Source organism: Hyperolius riggenbachi, chromosome 3 (genome assembly GCF_040937935.1).
Source record: "Hyperolius riggenbachi isolate aHypRig1 chromosome 3, aHypRig1.pri, whole genome shotgun sequence".
NCBI lineage: Eukaryota > Metazoa > Chordata > Amphibia > Anura > Hyperoliidae > Hyperolius > Hyperolius riggenbachi.
The window spans coordinates 59,981,135-60,003,553 of record NC_090648.1 but is presented as its reverse complement, the minus strand read 5'-3'; the positions used below and the strand labels follow the sequence as shown (position 1 = coordinate 60,003,553).

At 41.3% G+C, this 22,419-nt stretch overlaps 1 pseudogene; it reads right to left on the bottom strand.

Annotated features, from left to right (window-relative positions):
* LOC137560744 (zinc finger protein 208-like) overlaps positions 1-22,419 on the bottom strand; it is a 166,174-nt pseudogene that overhangs the window by 79,054 nt on the left and 64,701 nt on the right.

The following is a 22,419-nucleotide window of genomic DNA, read 5'->3' as shown; positions in this document are numbered from 1 at the left end:
ACCCCAGCGGGCAGCCTACCCTCAGTCAGCGAGCTTTTCGCTCCAGGCGCCACGATCAAACTCAGGGCTGTTAGCCGCAAGGAGTTTGAGGAGGATATTCTGGGTTTTGAGGAGAAGGGTATGATGTTGATAGGAGATGAAGGACCGTGACTACCATCCACAGGATGGGGATGTCAGCTCTGACTCTGAGGAGGAGGATGCGTCGGTGGGTTTGGCATGGAGGATCAGCATTGCAGACAGTGGCCGTGGAATGCGGGACCCACAGCCTTCTGCTGCTACCACCAGCCGCACCACTCAAGCCCCAACTGCCACAGGGAGAAAAGCAGCAGCATCCCATTCAGGCCACAGGGGAATCTTCACCTCCCCAATCTGGCGGTTTTTCACTTTGCCCTCATTGGACAGCAAGTTTGCCATATGCAATGTGTGCAAACTACAGATGAGCAAAGGTTGTGACAACTACAAGTATGGCACTTCCAGCTTCATCACCCATCTGGCCAAAAAAACATGTTGTTGAGCATGAGGAGTTCAAGAGGCTGAAGCAAGCTGGCGCTGGCTCCCACCACCATGGTGCCACTGGCCACTGCTGCTGATACCACCACCTATATTCAACCCAAACACAATTGCAGTGTCATTTTTTGGAGGTGTCTGGGCTGAAAACTATGATGTCCTAGTTGTGTGGTTGGACTTTGGACACAATTTGGGCTGCACGACCGCTGTCTGGAACCTAGTCCTGAATCCTGATGTTAATTGACAGCCTTTTTTTGTGTGTGTGTTTTTAACTCCCCACATAATCAATTAGTGTTTCTCTTTAATAAAACATGATGCTGCATGCATCATTTACCCTAAAAATTGTTTTAAAAGCAATTTAGAGGCCACTTCCGGTTTTCTATGTGGATATCCGAATAGGTCAGATATCCGCGGATAATACGTTCGGATATCCGAACGATCGCGGATATCAGAATGTTCGGATTCGGGAATATCAGCTCCGGATATCTGGGTATCCGGATCTGAATCCGAATCAATTCAGATTTTTATGTTGGGTCTTGGCTTGATGACAATTCATTAATTAATGCTGCTTATCGCAGGACCCAGGGAGGTGAGTAATGGCTGCTGGCTATATTGGGGATACCTGGCTATACTGGGGACAGCAATGCCTAGCTATCTATACTGGGAAACCGGCTGCCTGACCCCCCCCCCCCCCAAATGTGCCCCCTGCATGTAAAATACACTGGTCCTTAAAGAGACTCCGTAACAAAAATTGCATCCTGTTTTTTATCATCCTACAAGTTCCAAAAGCTATTCTAATGTGTTCTGGCTTACTGCAGCACTTTGTACTATCACAGTCTCTGTAATAAATCAACTTATCTCTCTCTTGTCAGACTTGTCAGCCTGTGTCTGGAAGGCTGCCAAGTTCTTCAGTGTTGTGGTTCTGCTATGAACTCCCCCTTCCAGGCCCCTCTCTGCACACTGCCTGTGTGTTATTTACATTAGAGCAGCTTCTCTCTTATCTTTTACAAGCTGGATAAATCGTCCTCTGAGCTGGCTGGGCTTTCACATACTGAAGAATTACAGACAAGGGCAAAGCTGTTTGCAGGAAGAAAAGAGCAGCCTGAAACTTCAGTGCATGAGAACTGCAGGGTGAAAGAAACACACAAATGATCTCTTAAGATTCAAAAGGAATGCTGTATACAGCCTGCTTGTGTATGGATGTATTTTGTATGTGTGGACATACTGTACATCAACCTACTTCCTGTTTTGGTGGCCATTTTGTTTGTTTATAAACAAACTTTTAAAAACTGTTTTTAACCACTTTTAATGCGGTGGGGAGCGGTGAAATTGTGACAGAGGGTAATAGGAGATGTCCCCTAACGCACTGGTATGTTTACTTTTGTGTGATTTTAACAATACAGATTCTCTTTAAAGGGGGATAGGCTGCCGGTCCACAGAAGGTTAATATGTAACTGTCAGGCATAAAATAAAAAATCAATTCTTTATTTTTATCTGGTAAACAAGTAATAAGGATGCTAACCAGGCAATCCAAAAGTTAACAATCACTATTACTTCCCCAATTTACTCAAATTTAATTTGGTACACTAGCTGGTGACCCGGCGTTGCCCGGGTATGTATTTGGCTGGTGTTGGCTCCGCCCACTTTTTCTAACCCTAACGCACAAACACTCAATGACCAAGTGTGTGAGCTTTGGGGTCTTTGGCATCAAACATTTTTATACTCCCATAGAAATTAAACAAATCAGATTGACTGTTTGTGGCTGTGCTCCTCTCCAGCATTTGAACCCCAGTCACCTAATGACCAACTGTAGCAGGCTTGAGGCTTCTGCTAATAACAGAGTAAAATTGGCAGCAATTTAAAAATTTCCCTTGAAAATCAACAGGTGAATTTTGATTGGCTAGTATAGGCTCCACCCACTTCCATGAATATTAATCTCAGTCACCCAGCTACCAGCTGGGAACATTTTGAGAACCCTGCCATAACCAGTGTAAGAAGGGCTGCAGTTTATATTTCCCCAGTATAATTAGTTTTTGGCTCCACCCACTTTTTGTAACCTGGACGCACAGTCACTCAATGACCAAATTTGTGAGCTTTGGGCTCCTTGGCATCAATAATTTGTATTTTCCCAATGAAATGAAACAAATCTGATTGGCTGTTTGTGGCTCCACCCTCTTTCTGAATTTGAACCCCAGTGACCCAATAACCAACTGTACCAGGTTTGAGGCTTGTGCCATTAACAATGCACGATTGGCAGTAATTTAAATATTCCCCTTGGAAATCAAAAGGGTGAATTTTGATTGGATTTTAGGCTCCACCCACTTTTTTGAATATTAATCCCAGTCACACAGTAACCAGCTATGCAAAGTTTGAGAACCCTGCCATTAACAGTGTAAGAATGGCTGCAGTTTATATTTTCCCAGGTAAAAAATTAGTTGTTTTGGCTCAGCCCATTATTTCAAACCTTGACATGCAGTCACTCAATGACCAAGTTTATGAGCTTTGGGGTTTTTGGCATCAATAAGTTGCATTTTCCCATTAAAATTAAACACATTTGATTGGCTGTTTTTGGCCTGCCCCTTTTCAGAATTGAAACCACTCCAGTCTCCCAGGGACTGATTTACCAGATTTGAGGCCTTTGCCATTAAAGGATTCCCGAAGTGACATGTGACATGATGAGATAGACATGTGTATGTACAGGGGCTAGCACGCAAGTAACTATGCTGTGTTCCTTTTTTTCTTTCTCTGTCTGAAAGAGTTAAATATCAGGTAAGTAAGTGCAGGGCCGGCCCTAGACTTTTTGCCGCCTGAGGCAAATTTTTTAAAAATTGTCACCGCCGCCCCTCCCCCCCCCCTAGGGGGGGGCCGATCTGGGGGGGCGCCGAGCTGGAGGGGTAGCTGGCAGGACGGGGGTATTGGGCCAGCGGCGGGGAGGGGGGTCGGACCCCCCCCTCCCTCGCCTGGGTCCCCCGTCCTCCGCTCCCCTCCAGCCTAAATAGAAGCAGCCGTATGTGTAAGAGGCACGGGCGGGGAGGACACTCACCTCTTCCCAGCGTGCGCTCCACTGACGTCACTTCCTGCAGCGTCCTGCAGGAAGTGATGTCAGTGGAACGCACGCTGGAGCGAGGAGGAGGTGAGTGTCTCCCCGCCCGTGCCTCTTACACATACGGCTGCTTCTATTTAGGCTGGAGGGGAGCGGAGGACGGGCGACCCAGGCGAGGGAGGGGGGGGTCCGACCCCCCTCCCCGCCGCTGGCCCAATACCCCCGTCCTGCCAGCTACCCCTCCAGCTCGGCGGGCCGGCTCCCCGCACCCACGGACGGGCGGGTGCCGCCCCTGGAAATTTGCCGCCTGAGGCAAAAGTTTCACCCCGCCTCATGAGCGGGCCAGCCCTGAGTAAGTGGCTGACTCAGTCCTGACTCAGACAGGAAGTGACTACAGTATGACCTTCACTGATAAGAAATTCCCTTTTTTATCTCTTTCTTGCTCTCAGAAGCCAGTTTCTGCTAAGAAAGTGTTTTATAGTTGGAATTTCTTATCAGTGAGGGTCACACGGTAGTCACTGTCGGTCTGAGTCAGGACTGAGTCAGCCACTTACATACCTGATATTCAACTCTTTCAGGCAGAGAAAGAAAAAAAGGAACACAGCATAGTTATTTGTGTGCTAGGCACTGTGCATACCCATGTCTATCTCATCATGTCACATGTCACTTCGGTATCCTTTAAGAGTGTATGAATGGCAGCAATGTAAATATTCCCCTTGAAAATCAATAGATTAATTTTAATTGGCTGCTGTAGGCTCCACCCACTTTCCTGAATATTAATCCCAGTCATCCAGTGACCAACTGTGTCAAGCTCAGGAACCCTGCCATGTAAAAAATGTAGTTGTTGGTGCCACCCACTTTTTCTAACCTTGACAGTCAAATTACCAAGTTTATGAGCATTTGGGTCCTTGGTATCAATAATTTGTATATTCCCATTGAAATTAAACAAATTTGATTGTCTATTTGTGGCTCTGCCCCCTTTCTGAATTTGAACCCCAGTCACCCAGTGACCAACTGTTCCAGGTTTGAGACATCTGCTATTAACAGTATAAGAATGTCAGCAATTTAAATATTCCCCTTGAAAATCAACAGGTGGATTTTGATTGGCTGTTGTAGGCTCCACTCATTTTCCTGAATTTTAATCCCAGTCACCTAGTGACCAACTGTGCAAAGTTTGAGAACCCTGCCATTAACTATGTAAGAATGGCACAGTTTATATTTTCTCAGTAAAATTTGTTTTTGGCTCTGCAGTCTTTTTGTAACCTGGACACACAGGCACTCAATGACCAAGTTTGTGAGCTTTCAGGTTCCTGGCATCAAAAATGTGTGAATGAAGCAGTTTATCCACCAAGGAAATCTGATTGGCTGTTTTTGGCCCCACCCCTTTAGTGAATTTGGACCCCGGTCACCCAATGACCGACTGTAGCTAGTTTGATGCCTCTGCCATTAATATTGTAAGAATGGCAGCAGTTTAAATATTCCCCTTGAAAACCAATAGGTGAATTTTGATTGGCTATTGTAAGCTCCACCCATCTTCCTGAATCTTAATCTCATTCACTCAGTGACCAAGTGTGCCAAGTTTGAAAACCATACCAACAGTGTAAGAATGGCTGAATTAATTTGGAGGGCGCTCGTGGGTGTTCCCTATGGTATCTGTTTCGCCCGCTGCTAACCAGTTAGAGGTGGGTTCCCACTTCCCCACACTTAAAGGATAAAGCTGTAAAAATCAAGATAGGCTGCGCTGGGTCTATATCAATATGTGTGTGCACTTATGCTCATCCACGCGAGGAGATGCCTGTCACTGGTCTGAGTTCTAAAAGTCAGAATCGGTATGAAATCTAACTGAATTCAAGCCTCCTCAGCCTTTTATATATTTATATATTTTTATACATTTTTCAGTATTAAAAGAACATTTTTTATATTCTATCCTTCATTTGACTATTAATTCTCGTTCTTATATATAATTTTTATACAGTAAGAAATCATTTGCAACAATATGTCTTATATTGCACATAACGCAGCATTAAATGAATTCATTCTCCCTCTATGACCCAGGAGGAACTATCAGAATGAGAGGAGGGATTAGGACACTATATCAGCATCGTGGTGGACAGTTCACAAAGAATTGGCTTTGAGAAAGGCGGCCGAGACCGCTGAAACGCGTTAGCCCACTTTTATGCATCCCACGCCAGGAGTTGCAACAATAAAGACGCTACAATTGCCTGGGAACATCTAAGTACGCTCCTAAGCAAACACCGCATAACAACGGTAACCTAGCAACTTAGCAACCAAAGTCGTGAGACGCAGGTGACGTCACCAGGAAGTGAACCAGCCGCCACCCGTAAGTACTACTTGCCGTCATCCAAGCGCAAAGCGGAACTACACGGGAGGAGAGAGCTGATACTACAGATACAGGCCATTGAGCTACTGGCCGGAGCTCTGACCTGTCGAGTGATCTACCGATTGAACAACCACCTAGTTGGGAGTGTGAGTATATGCTAAGCGACACATACAACTCACTGGCACCACGGAGGTAATCTGTTACGGAGTGTCTACCTAAACTTGAGATCTAATTGTGATTTATGCTAAATACTTTTTATAGAACAGAACTTTTGACCCTGTGATATACTTAAAAAGGATCTGCACTAAAGAACTATAGCCTTTCGATACTGATACAAGACAGCAGGAACTTTTACACAATCAATAGGAACTGTTCTTACACGGAGATTTTGTATCGCTGTCCCATTCAACTTGATACTTTTTATCTTTATTTTTACCACAAAATTTTTTGCACACATTGGATGGTCCGGGTACGATTGAGTGAGTGGATGTGCAAATGGTATGTGATATATTAGCACCTTGATATTTTTATTCTGTGATTTATATTGTGTTCCATATATATTAACGCTTTTTAGACTGTGATTAAATGAATTAAATATTCCTAAATAAATATATATTTTATGATTATATGTTGTGTGTATATATATATACACTTTTGACCTAATACACATATTGATATAGACCCAGCGCAACCTATCTTGATTTTTACAGTGTAAGAATGGCTGCAGTTTACATTTTCCCATTTAAAATGAATGGCTGAAATTCGATAGGCTGTTTTATGATCCACCCACTTTTTCCTGGATTTGTAAACTCGGTCACCAATTGACCAACTGTCCCAAGTGTGGAGACTCCGGTCAAGGTGTTTTTGAGTGATCGCGGCACACACACACACACACACACACACACACACACACACACTTTTATATATATAGATTGCCACACAAAGGAAGTTGCAGGGCATGCTGGGTTGTCTTTTTTTACGTCTTTACTTTCCTCTCAGACTTAACTAATGCAGTCTGATTGGCTGAAGCCTCTTTCCCTCCTGTTTTCCCCTCCCACACCTCTGTTCCTCTCTGCCTCTCTGATTGGTCAATATTTCTCATGCTGAGACAATGCACTTTCTATTGCAGAGCCGGGTGGGAATGCCTAAAGACTGGGAGGAGACCGGACAATGCATACACAATCAGGCAGAGAAAAGTAAGGGAGGAAATTACATCAGAATTGGCAACAATATGTTTTTTTTCTGAGATAGTATGGTTGACAGCTCCTCTTTAAGGGTACTTTTAATATCCCCTTGTTACCACTGTTCTCCTTTATGGATACCACAGCTGAAAAGTATAGAAGAAATGGGGAGAGCAGGGATGTAGGGGGAGCTGTGCTGATGGTCATCACTCCGGCAACTCCCGGCGACCCAGAAGAGGCTGTCGGGGGTCTTTAGGTAAGAAAGGAGGGAGACAGAGGATAATGATGGATCGTTGGCCATCAGGACAGCCCCTGCTACATGCCTGCTCTCCATTTCTCCTATGCTTTAGGTAAGAAAGAAGGGAGGCAGATGATAATGGAGGAAGCGTTGGCCATCAGGACAGCTCCCGCTACATGCCTGCTCCCTTGTTTCTCCTATGCTTTTCAGCTCTGGTATCCTTTAACATATTTAGAAATGTTGGCGATTCTGGAATTAATTTGACCTCTAATGTTTGCCCCTTGACTTGAATGCAAAACTGTCTTGCAGAAAAATCACAAAACCAGCCAAAGTTCAAAAAAAAAAAAAAAAAAAAAAAGAAACTGCCAGAGAGGTGTACTCACTCTTCCTAGTTACCACCACACCCAGATGCACTGCTGAAAAACAAGCAGGATGCCAGGTTTGTCCCAAAATTTCTGCTTGTAGAACAGCCTTTCTCAACCTAGGTACCTGGAGGAACCCTGAAAATAACTTTTGGATCTCAAGGAACCCCTGCAAACAATTTTTTTGATCTTAAGGAACCCCTGCATTTATTTTTCAGGAGGCATGGTCTTTAAAAGTATGTGTGGCTGTTTATTTCAGTACCTCCTATTACACTGTAACTCATTATACTGTCTCCTGAGCCCCCCCCTCCCAATTTAGTACATCTTGTTAAAGTACCACCTATTATAATGTGCCCTATTATACTTACCCCATGATGAGGGGAAATGCCATGGAACCCCTGCAGAGTACTCAAGGAACCCTGGTTGAGAAAGCCTGCTGTAGAACATATAAAAAGACCAGCACAATGATTTGAGCCACTCTCCCTTCCTCGGGTGCCCAGTGCTCTGTCCTGAAACACTGAGCTGGTCTTTCTTTATGTTCTGTTGATTGAATAAATGGGGTAACCCTAGTTGGATGATCTCTGATATGTTTTTTTTTTGTTCAGTAGAGAATGCTGTGGTTTATCAAACTGAAGACACATCTTATAGAATAACAATTCAAACAAGATTTCCAGCAGCACAGAACAATGTTTAAAAAATTAAAGTTCTTATTTAAAAAAAATTAAATCACATAACCACCTCCATCAATGAGCAGATAAAATACACATCAGATCAAAACGTATACAAAACTCTAACTATCCCACCACCGTATGTCAATCAGGGCCTCAAAATATATTTCAACTTCAAGTTGACATAATTTATCTAATCCCGATGATGAACACATATTCATGCAAATACAGAAATAAAAAATGGAGAATCACTTCCCATCAAAGTAAACAATAGATTTTAAGGGCAAGTTACAGATCATAAACCTAACAGTACATGACACACTAATTAAATGAGAATCCTATTATTACAGTCCATTGTGAACATGATGTTAATGTATATTTTAAAAAATGTCCAGGTTTCCATGTACCAGCTGATCACAGTTCACTTAATTTGTGATTATATGTCACCAAAAATAATATACTTTCTGCCTGTTGTATGATCTCTGATGGTGGATTAAGCTTCTGAGGGTTGCATGAAGCTGCAATAATATTGCTGTATGCAGACAGTAGGGGGCAATATTAGCATTACTACAGTTACTGTGGGGTTTGCTATTAGCGCAACCTGTGGTGCTTAAGTACTGCTGGTGTCGCTACGACAACAAGCAATAGTAATGGTGTTACTGTAGCAATGATCGTTTTCCAGAAGTACCATGGATCATACTAATAATGGAACTCACAGTAACCTGCTGCCGGTAGTAACAATAATATTGCTGTGCACTGTCTGTGCTCAGCAATATTACTGTAGCTTCATGCATCAATCCCCAAATCACATATGTTAATTAATACATCTGTTCTACTTATCAAAGATCATAATCCTGTGATGCTACAGCAACATGTTTATTAAAACACAGTTTACAGGCTGACAGCCAGTCGCTCATGTATCTTCTGATGTTTTCTCAGAGATGACTGGTGTGAGAAGCTCTTGTCACATTCTGAGCAGCTAAATGGCTTTTCTCCTGTGTGACTTTTCTGATGCTGAGTAAGATTTGCATTCTGTGAGAACCTTTTATCACATTCTGTACATTTATATGGTTTCTCTCCAGTGTGAATCCGGAGATGTATACTTAATGCTTGTTGAGTGCTGAAGGACTTATCACATTCAGAGCAAGAAAATGACTTCTCTCCTGTGTGAATCCTCTGGTGGTATTTGAGCCTTGCTTTGAAAGTAAAACATTTTTCACATTCTGAGCAAGGAAACAGCTTCTCTCCTGTGTGAATTCTCTGGTGTTCTATGAGGCTGTATTTTGTGGCAAAACATTTCTGACATTCAAAACAGGAAAAATTCTTCTCTCCAGTATGAATCAACTGATGCCTTATAAGGTGTGACTTCTTAGTAAAAGATTTGTCACATTCTGAGCAGGAAAAAGGCTTCTCTCCAGTATGAATTCTCTGATGCCTTATAAGGTGTGACTTCTCAGTGAAAGATGTGTCACATTCTGAGCAGGAAAAAGGCTTCTCTCCAGTATGAATCCTCTGATGATTCATGAGGTTTCCCTTATGACTGAAACATTTTTGACATTCAGAGCAAGAAAATGGCCTCTCTCTGGTGTGGATCCTCTGGTGTATCTTCAGCAGTGACCTTCGACTGAAACTTTTCTCACACTCTGAGCAGATAAATGGCCTCTCCCCAGTGTGACTCCTCTGGTGTCTAATAAGCGCTGATTGGTAAGTGAAGCTTTTCTCACACTCTGAGCACTGATGCGGCTTGTCTCCACTGTGACTCATCATTTTGCTCCTGCAATTGAATATATTTTATGTTATTGTTGCTATATTCCCAGAAGCTCTGACAGCGTATCAAACAAAAAAATGGTCTATTATAGGGATGCTCATTCAGATTCAGCAAAAATACAATTGCCGCATTTCAGATTGGAAATCCGTATTTCCACATGGGAATGTGGAACTTGGAAATACTAATGTGGAACATGGATTTTTGTGGAAAAGTGAAAATTTAAGACTCAGAATGAATAAACCAATCAGTGAATGCGGATTTTAGGCAAAAATTTTGACGGAAAATCCGCATTACCGATATTGGGTAATTTTAAGACAATCAGAAGACTCAGAAAGTCGGAATGAATTAGCCAATAAGATAATGTGTTTTTTTGCAGAACTCCGCTTACCGATACTTGGTAATTTTAAGTCAATCAGAACTTCAGAAGCCTTACAATGAATAAGTTAATCAGAGAACGTGAAAATTTATTTTTAGTGGAAAATCCACATCGAAATATGGAAATACGCGGAAGGAGTAAATCGGCAGCGGTAATTGGCATTTCCGGTCATCCCTAGTCTATTATAATACTATACTTCAGATGATAATCCCTTTTAAGACACTTGAAATTAACACTTGATAATCCATAATGTGGCTTATTAGATCGTCATTTACAAGAATTACACAGAAAAAATTGTCATCTCTAAAAAAGGCAATTGGAATTATTTTCTTTAACAGTGGTCAGTGCCCTTTGATGTGGACAGACTACGCTCTGCATGTGCAGTAGGTGGGAAGCCTTGTGACTGTGCTCCCCACATGTGTGAATACACACATAGAAGGAGACAAGCGGGGAGCACAGTCACAAGGCTGCTGACCTAACATACTATACATATGTCATACAGCGTAATATATGCAGTTTAAAGGACGTTGCTGACTAGGGTTACAGAACAGGGCCTTTTAATGCACAATGGAAGGAGATGCCAACACCCGGTATGTGCAGTAAGCATCTACACCCCTACCTACACTCACTTATAATTTCCATTTTTCTCTGCTGGCTCAGATCAGGTATCCTTTAACTTAAAGTGGTTCTGTGGCATATTAATAGAAAAACAAACTGACACTTACCTGGAGCATCAATAGGCCCCCTGCAGCTGTCATGTACCGCGCCATCCTCTATGATCCTCCGTTCCATGCCATTGCTCCCGGTCTAATTATTCTTCTAACGCGATTGTGGCTACCATGTACGTCATTAGGAGCTTACTGTGCAGACGCAGTACAAAAGAACCTCCTACTGTACCTGCGCAGGAAGCTCCTGCAGACGCAAGCAGGAGTGCACACTAGTCGTCTTGTTAGTCGAATAATTGACTGGTGTTGGCGGTGGGGAACGGAGGATCGTAGGAGGACGGCGCGGGACATGCCAGCTGCAGGGGCCGAGAGAAGCCCCAGGTAAGTGTTTTTTTTTTATTAACATGCCACAGAACCCCCTTTTTTAAAATGACAATTGGAAATTATGTTTACGTATACACATATAGGAGTACATTTGTAAATGTAAAATGCACTGTAAATGTATTTTTCCTATGTAGATTTCACTTACAGTGGGAATTAGTAGCTGACAGCTCTGAACCTCTCACCAACAGGTTTTAGATTCGTCTGCGTCCTTCTGGGGTTTTCTCAGAAATATCTTTATGATCAGAAGCACTCCCTGAAAAGAAGTGCACCAAATCAGTTAATTTGCATGTACAATTTGTTTTTAAAATCAGGTGCTGTTATAGAACACAATGCAAATGTGCAGCTATGGAGCATTGAGTAGTTTAATTTGATACTGAGGTTTGACTATTATATAGCTGAACTCCAACTATTGGTAAAGCAGGTGGTGGGGTTGGGCAATCAGCATCAGGGATTCCGGATTGGATGCAGTGCTGATGTAGCCAAGTACCACTATCAGTTACATGATGTAAAGCTGAGTAATGTTATTAGCTTAGATGAAGCCGAAGAGGTTATCTATAGAGGCTAGTGTTGCGCTTAGTAATAGCTAAGTTAGTGCTAGGAGATAGGGTAACAAGTTCAGGTGAGGGTTAGTTATAGGAGAGTTAGTGTGGCTTAGATATGCATATTACTGATGCTAGGCTGTTATTATAATATTGTTAACAATATTGATAACAACAGTAATAATAATTCAAAAATGAACACAAGCCTCTATTATGTATTTGCAAAGTACACTCTCCAGGTGCCAGAATCATGTACCATAAAAAAGCAGGCTTGTTGGCATCTTTGTATACTGCCTCATGCCACTATTCCTCATACCACTTACACTGAGATGACTCTGATTAATAGACCCTCTGGCCACTTATGTGCAACCCTCAGTCTTTAGTCCTTATTTGACTACTGCACTCCAAAATTTGTTTTACCATTATTTTAAAATATTACATTATTACAATACCCTTAATTCGCTAAGCTTATCTCCTTTCCTTAATAACGTTTCTAGAGTTATCACCATGGTGATATGGCATGTCGTATTCAGGAAACATTTTACCTCAGGTAAACCTAAACTTAACTCTTCGATCCTTAAAATATCTCCAGAATTCTAAAGTTAAAGACAGGCTGTTAATTAACTGCATGTGAAAATAACTACAGAAGAGGTAACTTAAGGAATGAAGAGATAAGATAACTCTCTCACTGCGTGGAGGTAAGTTTTCTCTTGCCTTATTATCTCCAGCATGATCTTAGTGAATTGAGGCCATTGTCTACGCAGAGATAATCAGGGTAGCACTGCACTTGATATTAAAGTGGACCCAAATTAAAAATACAAGATTTCAGAAGTAAAATCTATTTTCTAAATTATAATAATAAATAGCAGCCTTTTTTCAGCTGCATGATGACAAATATAAAATATTTTACATTTATTGGAGGAACCCCTCCCTTCCTTTCATATTGCCGGGACAGAATCTGGCAATCTGGTGGAGTAGGTGGTGTCCGGCAATGGAGGAATTGCTAATGGCTGCCCCAGTATAATCCTAGTTATAAAAAGAGAAGGGTGAAAAGCATGCACTGAAATGCTCATAGGCTTGAAGGAGTGTTTATTTATCTTTGTATGTGACAGAGTGGTGCAACTAAATATTTTTAATTAAAAAAAATGTTCCGTTTGGGTCCGCTTTAATGCAGCAACTAAATACATTCATTTACCTTATAACTGACCTACATACCACATTGTGACTGATTATTAATCTATGATAAACTATAAATCCCTTTTATTATCCCTAGTTTGTTAATCAAATTATTTTTGCCTGTGGGATTTATTCAGAATCTCTTTATGTACAATAACATTATTTACTCTTTATTTTAAAATCAACAAACAAAATTGAAAAAAAAGAGCAACTGTTAACAAGAATTTAAACATTTTACTCATATGCCCCCCAAAAATCTCTTCATAATAGCCCAGCCCTAACACAAGCCTTACTGCTATTCTTCTAACAGGTAATCTTTTGTACAATATAAAACCCACACATGTGCCACCCAGTCATAAAAATTACACTTACTGGGTTATGCAATATCATGCTTATTAACATAATTTATCTTAAAAATACAAACTAAAGAATGCAAAATAATACAATGCAATCCTAACTACAATGTGGTTAGACTAATATTACAACTGGGTAAATCAAAATGGTCGTAGTTACCTGGTAGGATGTAGTATAGGGGCTCCTTATTCCTGGGAAGTCTCTGGTATTCTGCTACCTGATTTAGGCCTGACCCATCTTTTATTCACTTCTCCTTCATTCACTAGCATAAGGTTGTTTTCCATTGGTTAAAGAGAATGTATTGTTAACAACAAAAGGTGTGTTTACAGTATCATTAAAAGACAGTTCCATGACGTCTTTATGTAAATTAACCCACAGCAAGTAAGGTGATAACTTCATTAACATTCCACAATATGAACGAAAGGCAAATGGAAGGAGCTGATCAAAGGTGGAGATTCTTCAATAACATTACAATAGATGGAACCACAATGAATAGGTCAGTAGAGGATGGACAGTTTCAGTGTTCTATGCATGCATAATAATAAGTTCAGTACCAAATTCACAAATTTAGAAAGCATTCTCCTCAAAATCTTATTAGAAATCTCATATGAATATGCATATCTTTTTTAAAGTCAAATTTTATAGAATTTTTAACAACAAAAGGTGCCGAAAATGGACTTCACAAACACATACAACAAAACAAAACAATTACAGTGGAGCAGAGCAGCACCCTCATTTACAAAATATCACAGATTACTGCAAAGCTGTCTATGCCGAATGCAGATTAGGGTTCAGTTAACTTAAATTAGGTCAATTTTCTGAATGTCCAACCATCTGAACCACATTTTCTAAATTTTTTTAATAGCACTATGTTTTTCATAGACTCCTGTAAGGATAGGAAGTGAATATGCATATCTTTAAATGGAACCTTTATTCTCATACATTAATTTTTTTTCTATTATTTCTAGCTTTAACACTAAAACATATATATTATCTGAATGTATTAAATACATGTAGACCACAGCACAACATTCTCTTTCCTGCTTTGAAAACTTGTTAGCTGTGCTATCATGTGACCTCCCTCACTAACAAAATTTCATAATATCCTATTTAACTTAACTTTTTTTTAAGTTAAAACTACTTTTAAAAGAGCATTCCTGCTGATGGCACAATGGATCATTAGTACCGAAGTGACTTAGATGCAGCTACATTGCTGCTAATAATAAAATACTGTTTGTATTGTATGGCCAGGGTAATCCATGCAGGTTGTGCTCTAGGTTAATGTTATTCTTGCGTTTGAGTCAGTTTTTATATTACACAACTTCACAAAATAACATTAAGATGCGGACAACTGATCAGATTTCTTTAATTTAAATCAATAAATGTCATTTAATGTAAATAATTAAGTATGATTAGGCTATTTATATTCTTTTTTTTAAGTAAAAGTTAAAAAGTGTGTGCTCACTATGCAGTTGCAAAGTGGCCGCACTGCACAGGCACAAAGTACATCCTGCTCCTGCGCAGTAGCACAAGGCTGCTCATACACGGCTTTTTTCTCCATGCATTGATTTTTTCTCCATGCACGAGTGTCTTCGTGCTGCTGCACAGGAGCAAAATTACTGGCACCTGCACAGTGCGGCTGCACTTTTACATTGAGGGAAATGCAGCAGCAGAGAGATTGCAGAGGATTGAGGAAGCCTCTGGATCATCCAGAGAGGCTTCCCCCTGCTGAGGTTATTATCTAAATTAAAAAAAAACATTGCAACTTTTCTAATATTTTATCAAAACCCCCTTATGCATCCAAAACACCTCACATCTATGCAGGCGTGAGCACTAAACAGCTTTAACCACTTAAAGACCACGGGTTTAAACCCCCTAGTGACCAGGCCATTTTTTACAAAAAAGGCCACTGCAGCTTTAAGGCCTAACTGCAGGGCCATACAACTCAGCACACAAATGATTCTCCCCCTTTTCTGCCAACCAACAGAGCTTTCTCGGCGATCGGCTGTGATAGGCTTCAGCCAATGAGAGCTGATTGTTCTCCTGCATCCCAGCATGTCACACGGCAGTCCCTAGTACAGCACTGCCATAGATCGCAGCGCTGTATAGATGAAATAGACAGCTGTTTTGTCATCTAACAGTCTCCTAGTGGCGATCGCCGCTAGGAGACTGAAGGAGGAGCGGAGCTCTGTCATCCAAGCGGATATCAGCATGTGTGATCTCCTGCAAATTCCCGCTTCAGGACTTTAACGCCGATTGGCCTTAGGTGGTCCTGGGGCTGCCGCCATGGTCACACCCGTCGACTAGTAGTTAAAAGTATCTTGTGATGTCTGACACCAAAATTTCTGCAGCAGGAGCAGTTAGGGACCAGACTTTATACTGTCAAAAGAACTGTAAACATTAACATTATAAAATAATACAGAACCAACATTGAGAACATTATGTTATTAAAGTAACATGAATATCTGTGCAGATAAAACTAGTAAATTACTGATAATGTTTAAGAGCAACAGACTATTAGAGCCAACATGACCCGCAACAAGAGCGGCAGGGGTCACACTTGATAGAAACGCAGTGTTTCACCGAATACCAAATGCTATGGAAATGCATGTAAGGATAGTCTATGGTGACTTTATACTGTCAAAGGTACTGATGAATGTGGAAGCACTATTTAAATTCTTCAAATTTAAACATTATAATATTATAAAATAATACAGAAGCCAATTTGACATTGAGAATTGATTATAATTATTGGAAAATGAAGATTTCTAAAGAGTACACAAGTAAAAATTACTGATCAGGTTTTGGAGGGAGGGGCAATCGACAACAATTGAAAGAAAGCTTTACAGCATCACACACAAAATACTTGTTTATTTACATTCCCTAAGGATTCACTAAGGATCCATTCAAACACCAATGTTTTTCTCCAGCTTGTAGTGTCTATTTATTTTGCATATATTCTTCACCTGAGCTTGTTTGGAGAAACAACAACTTTCTATAAAACCAAATTAAGAATCTTCACAGCGCTACAAATTCTTCCTCCTTTTCCCACTGGGGAGGTGTGTGTAATGCCAGCAATGAGAAAAGAACACTATGCATTTATGCATTTATTTAACTTCCTGGGCATTTTATTTCTGCCTGGATTTCTGTGTCAAAAGTGGAAAATTGTTTTTCTCTGTGTGTATCAGTTTCACTGGCAAGAGTCACACGCAATTCCAACTACCTGCTCCATTGGCTCAATATGTATTATATAAAGTTCCAGCATATGAGCCACAATAACTCAGACGAAAGTATCGACCAGGATGCTGATGATACCGAGTTGTGTGCATATGCTAGAACTCTTATAATGCAGTCTCCATGGCCATAGCTGGCCTAATGTCACACTGCTTCTCTTCTCACTGACTAATAGAGATGTCGCGAACATCAGATTTTGGGTTCATGAATTGCAAACGCAAATTTCCTCTAAAGTTCCCGAACCGGTTGTTCTCAGCGGGCTCCATAGACTTATATTGCCGACTTTAACAGTTAATAGTGAAAGCTCCCTAGAAACACCAAATTTAAAGTTTTTGAGAAAATCGATTTTAAAGTTTCATAGGCAAAAAGTGTACATTTAAATGTGGTAAATGACAGATAATGTAGCAAACCTAACGGTAGTGTAAATTTACATATATCAAAAGAAAGAGCAATGAATTTCATGACAGGTTTTCGGAGTCACAACGCTTTAGCCAGGGATCTTTATACAGCTACAGTATAGCTGAGAGCTGTGGCCGGGGTGGTGTGTTTGGCTTCGGCCGGCTGAGATCTTCAATCAACCCGTAATATTGGTGTGGGTTTTTTCCGAGGATATTGGCATGGGATTTTTTTTTTAACCTCCCTAGCGGTATTGATTGATGGAAATACTCATCAATGCAAAACATGCTGTGAACAGTATTTGGCGTGCATACACATCAATACTCTCCTGCACTGTATACTAGACCCTTGCTTGACACATTTTGGCAAGTTACAGAAAAAATGGTTATGAAAATTAATTAGATCACTTTCTACACAAAAATCCTAGGGAGACTGAACGCCAGGGAGGTTAAAGGTAGAGGTAATAATTTCTGGTTAATTAAGATTAATAAAGGAGTTTGTTCTTTGTTGTGTTTTTATTTCATTTAACCCTTTGGTGGAAATAGGTAAGGGGTACTTCGTACCCCTATACTAATTATTCATGGGAGGGGGGTTGGCATCTGGGGGTCTCCAGATGCCACATTATGCCACCATGAATCCCCCAGGGAGTCAACGCCCCCCACGGATTGGACCATGCAGGCTGGTATAGCTCAGGGTGTGAAGCCCCACTCGGCCGGGGCTCCACATTCTGGTCATCCCATACTGCATGGGGAACAAGGGGTTAAAAAGGTTCTGGAGCGGGATCCCATGTCATTTTTTTAAAAAATTCCCACACTCTGTACATTTTTTTTTACGTTTTCAAAAATAGGTAAAGTTGCCAGGGATCTTTATACAGCCATATTGCGGCTGTATAGTGATCCCTGTCCAAAGCGTTGAGACTCTGGAGGGGTTTCCAGGGGTCCCCCTAGAAACCCTGTCATGAAATTCATTGTTCTTCCTTTTGATATATGTACATTTACATTACTGTTAGGTTTTCTACATTTTCTGTTATTTACCACATTTAAAAGTATACTTTTTTCCTATAAAACTTTAAAATCTATTTTCTCAACAACTATATTATTTTTTTTTCTCTTGTACCCATGGGCTCCTTCACGTACCCTGCAAATTTGGTGTTTCTAGCATGTAAGGGGTCTTTGCTATTAACCGATAAAATCGGCGACCGCTTGCCTGCCATTAAAGACTATGGGAAAAATGGGAGAGTGAAGTTTTTTTTTTTTTATTGTGTTCAATGCAAACAGTGGACAGCCCAATGTTTGCCGAATACTGCCCACCGGCAAACTGTTCGGGCCATCTCTACTAACTAATGCTCCATCTCAGGTCCTCCGTCCTTTAGCCTAATATTTCTGCATCTTCAAGACACCTTTATGGGTGTCATATATTTATAATGTCATGCAGGTTATGATGCCAGCTAGCAATGTGGTCTCCTGCTGCTTTTACAGGTCAGTCATCTGCTAGTGTCCTGAGCTGACACTTACCACCATTACCACCAAACACATGCAACCTGGGTTTGAATCTTGGCTCTTCTTGTTCAGTAAGCCAGCACCTTGGCTAATTAACCTCCTGGGCATTTCATTTCTGCCTGAATTTCTGTGTCAAAAGTGGCACATTGTTTTTCCCTGTGTGTATCAGTTTCACTGGCAAGAGTCACACATGATTCCAATAATGCTCACCTGCTCCATAGACTGAATCTGTCTTATAAAAGTTCCAGCGTTTGTGCTTGTTCCACAATAACTCAGACTAAAGTAACGACCAGGATACTGATCAATACCGAGTTATTGTGGCACAAGTGCATATGCTAGAACTCTTATAATGCATTCTCCATGGCCATAGCTGGCTGGACATCACACTGCTACCGTTCTCACTGACAATGCTTCCTCTCAGGTCCTCCAACCTTGAGCATAATATTTCTGCATCTTCAAGACATCTGTATGTGTGTCATATATTCATAATTCTATTTTCTCAAAGTTTGTGAAAAATGGCATCTATGAAATAGAGGTGCAAAGTAAACTGATATTCTTCTGTTATGTAATTATGCTGCATAGAAAAAAAACACCTGACTTTTATGCAGGCTTTCAAAATGTCTATAAGCTAATTAAAATGGTGCAGCAAATGCATATTGCATCCACTTGCCAGAATGTGCAGGGTCTTTCTCACTTATCTCACTGCTTTGCCCTGCAGTAGGAATGGCCCGAACTGATCATCGGTGGACAGTTCCTGGCAAACTTAGGCTGTTTACCATTTGCATTTGACAAACATTTTTGTAAAAAATTTAATAAGTCACTGGCCACCAACTTTAGCGGTTAATAGCAATGCCCCTGTACACAGTAGAGCGTGGGAGCTACTGAGGACAGTGAGGATGGAGCTCTAGCTATACTACAGTTTAGCTAGAGCCAAAAAGCATATTTAAATTTGGCTCCAAGGCTTCCCATTGGTCTATTAACAGATCGATGGGGATCAGGAGGATCCCTACTAGTATAGCTAGAGCTGCATCGAGGAGCTGTGGTGAGTGGTGGTGGGTGTGGGGAAAAGATCTTCAATCAAGTTCATTAGACAATATTGGTGTGGGATAATTTCTGAGGAGATTGACGTGGTAACATTTTTTACACAGGTACAGGTAAGTATTTATGGTTAATTTAGGCTGACCAGGTGTCTTTTTTTCCCCAGACAGGTCCTCACAGGTTTTTGAAATGTCCCGGGTGAAGAAAGCCGTACACATAGGGAGTCAGAAGAGCCAATTGAAGAGACAGAGAGCCGAACAGCCAAGACTCAGTTCAGTGTTTTCCCCAGAGCCTATCAGCTGGGCAGTAGTGTTGTCCGGATCATGAACGATTCGGATCTTTGATCCGGATCTTTTTTGTGAGTCGAATCATCCGGATCATCACAATGATTGAATGATTCGAATGATTGGACTCACAGAAAAGATCCGGATCAAAGATCCGAATCATTCATGATCCGGACAACACTACTGCCCAGCTGATAGGCTCTGGGGAAAACACTAGACTGAGTCTTGGTTGTTCGTCTCTCTGTCTCTTCAATCGGCTCTTCTGACTCGCACTGTGTTCGGCTCTCTTCACCGGAGACATTTCAAAAACCTGGGAGGACCTGTCCGGGGAAAAGAGGACACCTGGTCAGCCTAGGTTAATTAAGAAGATTATGGGCTTGAACACACTGCTGTGCTTTTGAAATCGCATGCGATTTTAAAATCGCAAGCCTTCATGAGAATAGAAAAAGCGCATCGCACCAGTGTGTACAGGTCTTCATGATTCTCATTATTTTTCAAAAGACCTTGCAATTAAAAAGCGCATGTGATTTGAAAAGCGCAGCACAAGCGCAGCACTGTGTTCAGGCCCTAAAAGACTTTTTTCTTTGTTGGGTAAGAGTACATAACTGCTTCAAAAACATGTTATGTTTTATGCGCACCATCTGCATCATGTAGGTTGTACAATCCTGCTGCACTTTGCTTGCAGTCCCACATCCGATAAACAGATTAATCGCTCCCTGTAAATCAGCTACAAATTCTGTCATTTTACTGTTTTTTTTTTTAAATACAGTCACTTTAAATCCAATTTTAGGGAAATTATCCATAAGGTCTTTAAAGGGTAACTGTCGGGCATAAACTAAAAAAACAATTCTTTATTTTTCTCTGGTAAACAAGTACTACGGATGCTAACTAGGCAATCCTAAAGTTAAAATCACTTTTACTTTTCTTGTTGATAAATCATTCCCCAGTTTTCCTGACTCTGGTTTGGTATATTGACGCACAAAGGAAGTTGCAGGGCATGCTGGGTTGTCTTTTCTGCTTCTTTACTTTACTCTCAGACTTAATTAATGCAGTCTGATTGGCTGAAGCCTCTTTCCCTAAAGTTTTTTCCTCCCACACCTCTGTTCCTCTCTGATTGGCCAATATATCCTATGTTGAGACATTGCACTCTCTATTGCAGAGCTAGGTGGGAGTGCCTGAAGACTGGGAGGAGGGCAGGCAGTGCATACACAATCAGGCAGAGGAGATTAAGTGAGAAAATGACATCAGGATTGGCTTCAGGATAGACACAGTTAAAATGGAGTATCCTAAAAAGGATTTTCTCTTTTTTTACAATAAAAAAATCATGGAAATCAAAACGTGGACAGTGCAATACATATCTGTTCTGTAAGTAGAGCAAGTATATATCTACTTGTATAAGTGTTTTTTTTTTTATCTGAGATATTATGGCTGACAGCTCCTTTTTTAAGGGCACTTTTAATCTTCCCTAGTTACCACTGTTCTCCTTTAAAGTGAATGGGAACCTATATTTAAATAAAAAAAGTCAGATACTCACCAAAGGAGAGGGAGGCTCTGGGTCCCATAGAGCATCCCCTCTCCTTTCCCAGTCCCCGCTGTTGCACTGGCTCCCCTATAGCGGTATTCGACCATTTTGGTCAAATACCGCTGTTTCCCGGCCAAAGGGAGGCTTTGGAAATACTTCGGGAGCCTGAGTGCTCCCGAAGACGGGCCACTCTACACTGCGCACATGTGAGCACCCTCTATGATGCACTCACGTATGCGCAGAATGGAGCTACCTGTCTTTGGGAGGACTCGGCTCCCAAAAACTTACGAAGTCCCCTCGGTGGGGGATGTGAATGGGGGAGCTAGCGCAGTACCGAGGGCACCGGGAGAGGGAAGGCTCATTAGGACCGAGCCTTCCCTCTCTTTAGGTGAGTATCTGACTCTTTTTTATTTAAGTATGGGTTCCCATTAGCTTTAAGGACACCACAGCTGAAAAGTATAGAGGAATGGGGAGAGCAGGCATTTAGGGGAAGCTGTGCTGATGGTCACCACTCCGGCGACTCCCGGCGACCCAGAAGAGGCTGCCAGGGGTCTTGAGGTAAGAAAGGAGGAAGACAGAAGATAACAGTAGAGTGTTGGCTATCAGGACAGCTCCCGCTACATGCCTGCTCCTTTGTTTCTCCAATGCTTTTCGGCTCTGGTATGCTTTAACATATTTAGCAATTTTGGCAATTCTAGTACGCATTTGACCTCTAAAGTTTTCCCCTTGATTTTAATGCAAAACTGTCTTGCAAAAAAAACAACAAAACCATCCAAAGTTCAAGAAAAAAAATGTAAACTGCCAGAGAGGTGTTCTCACTAATTCCTAATTACCACAACACCCA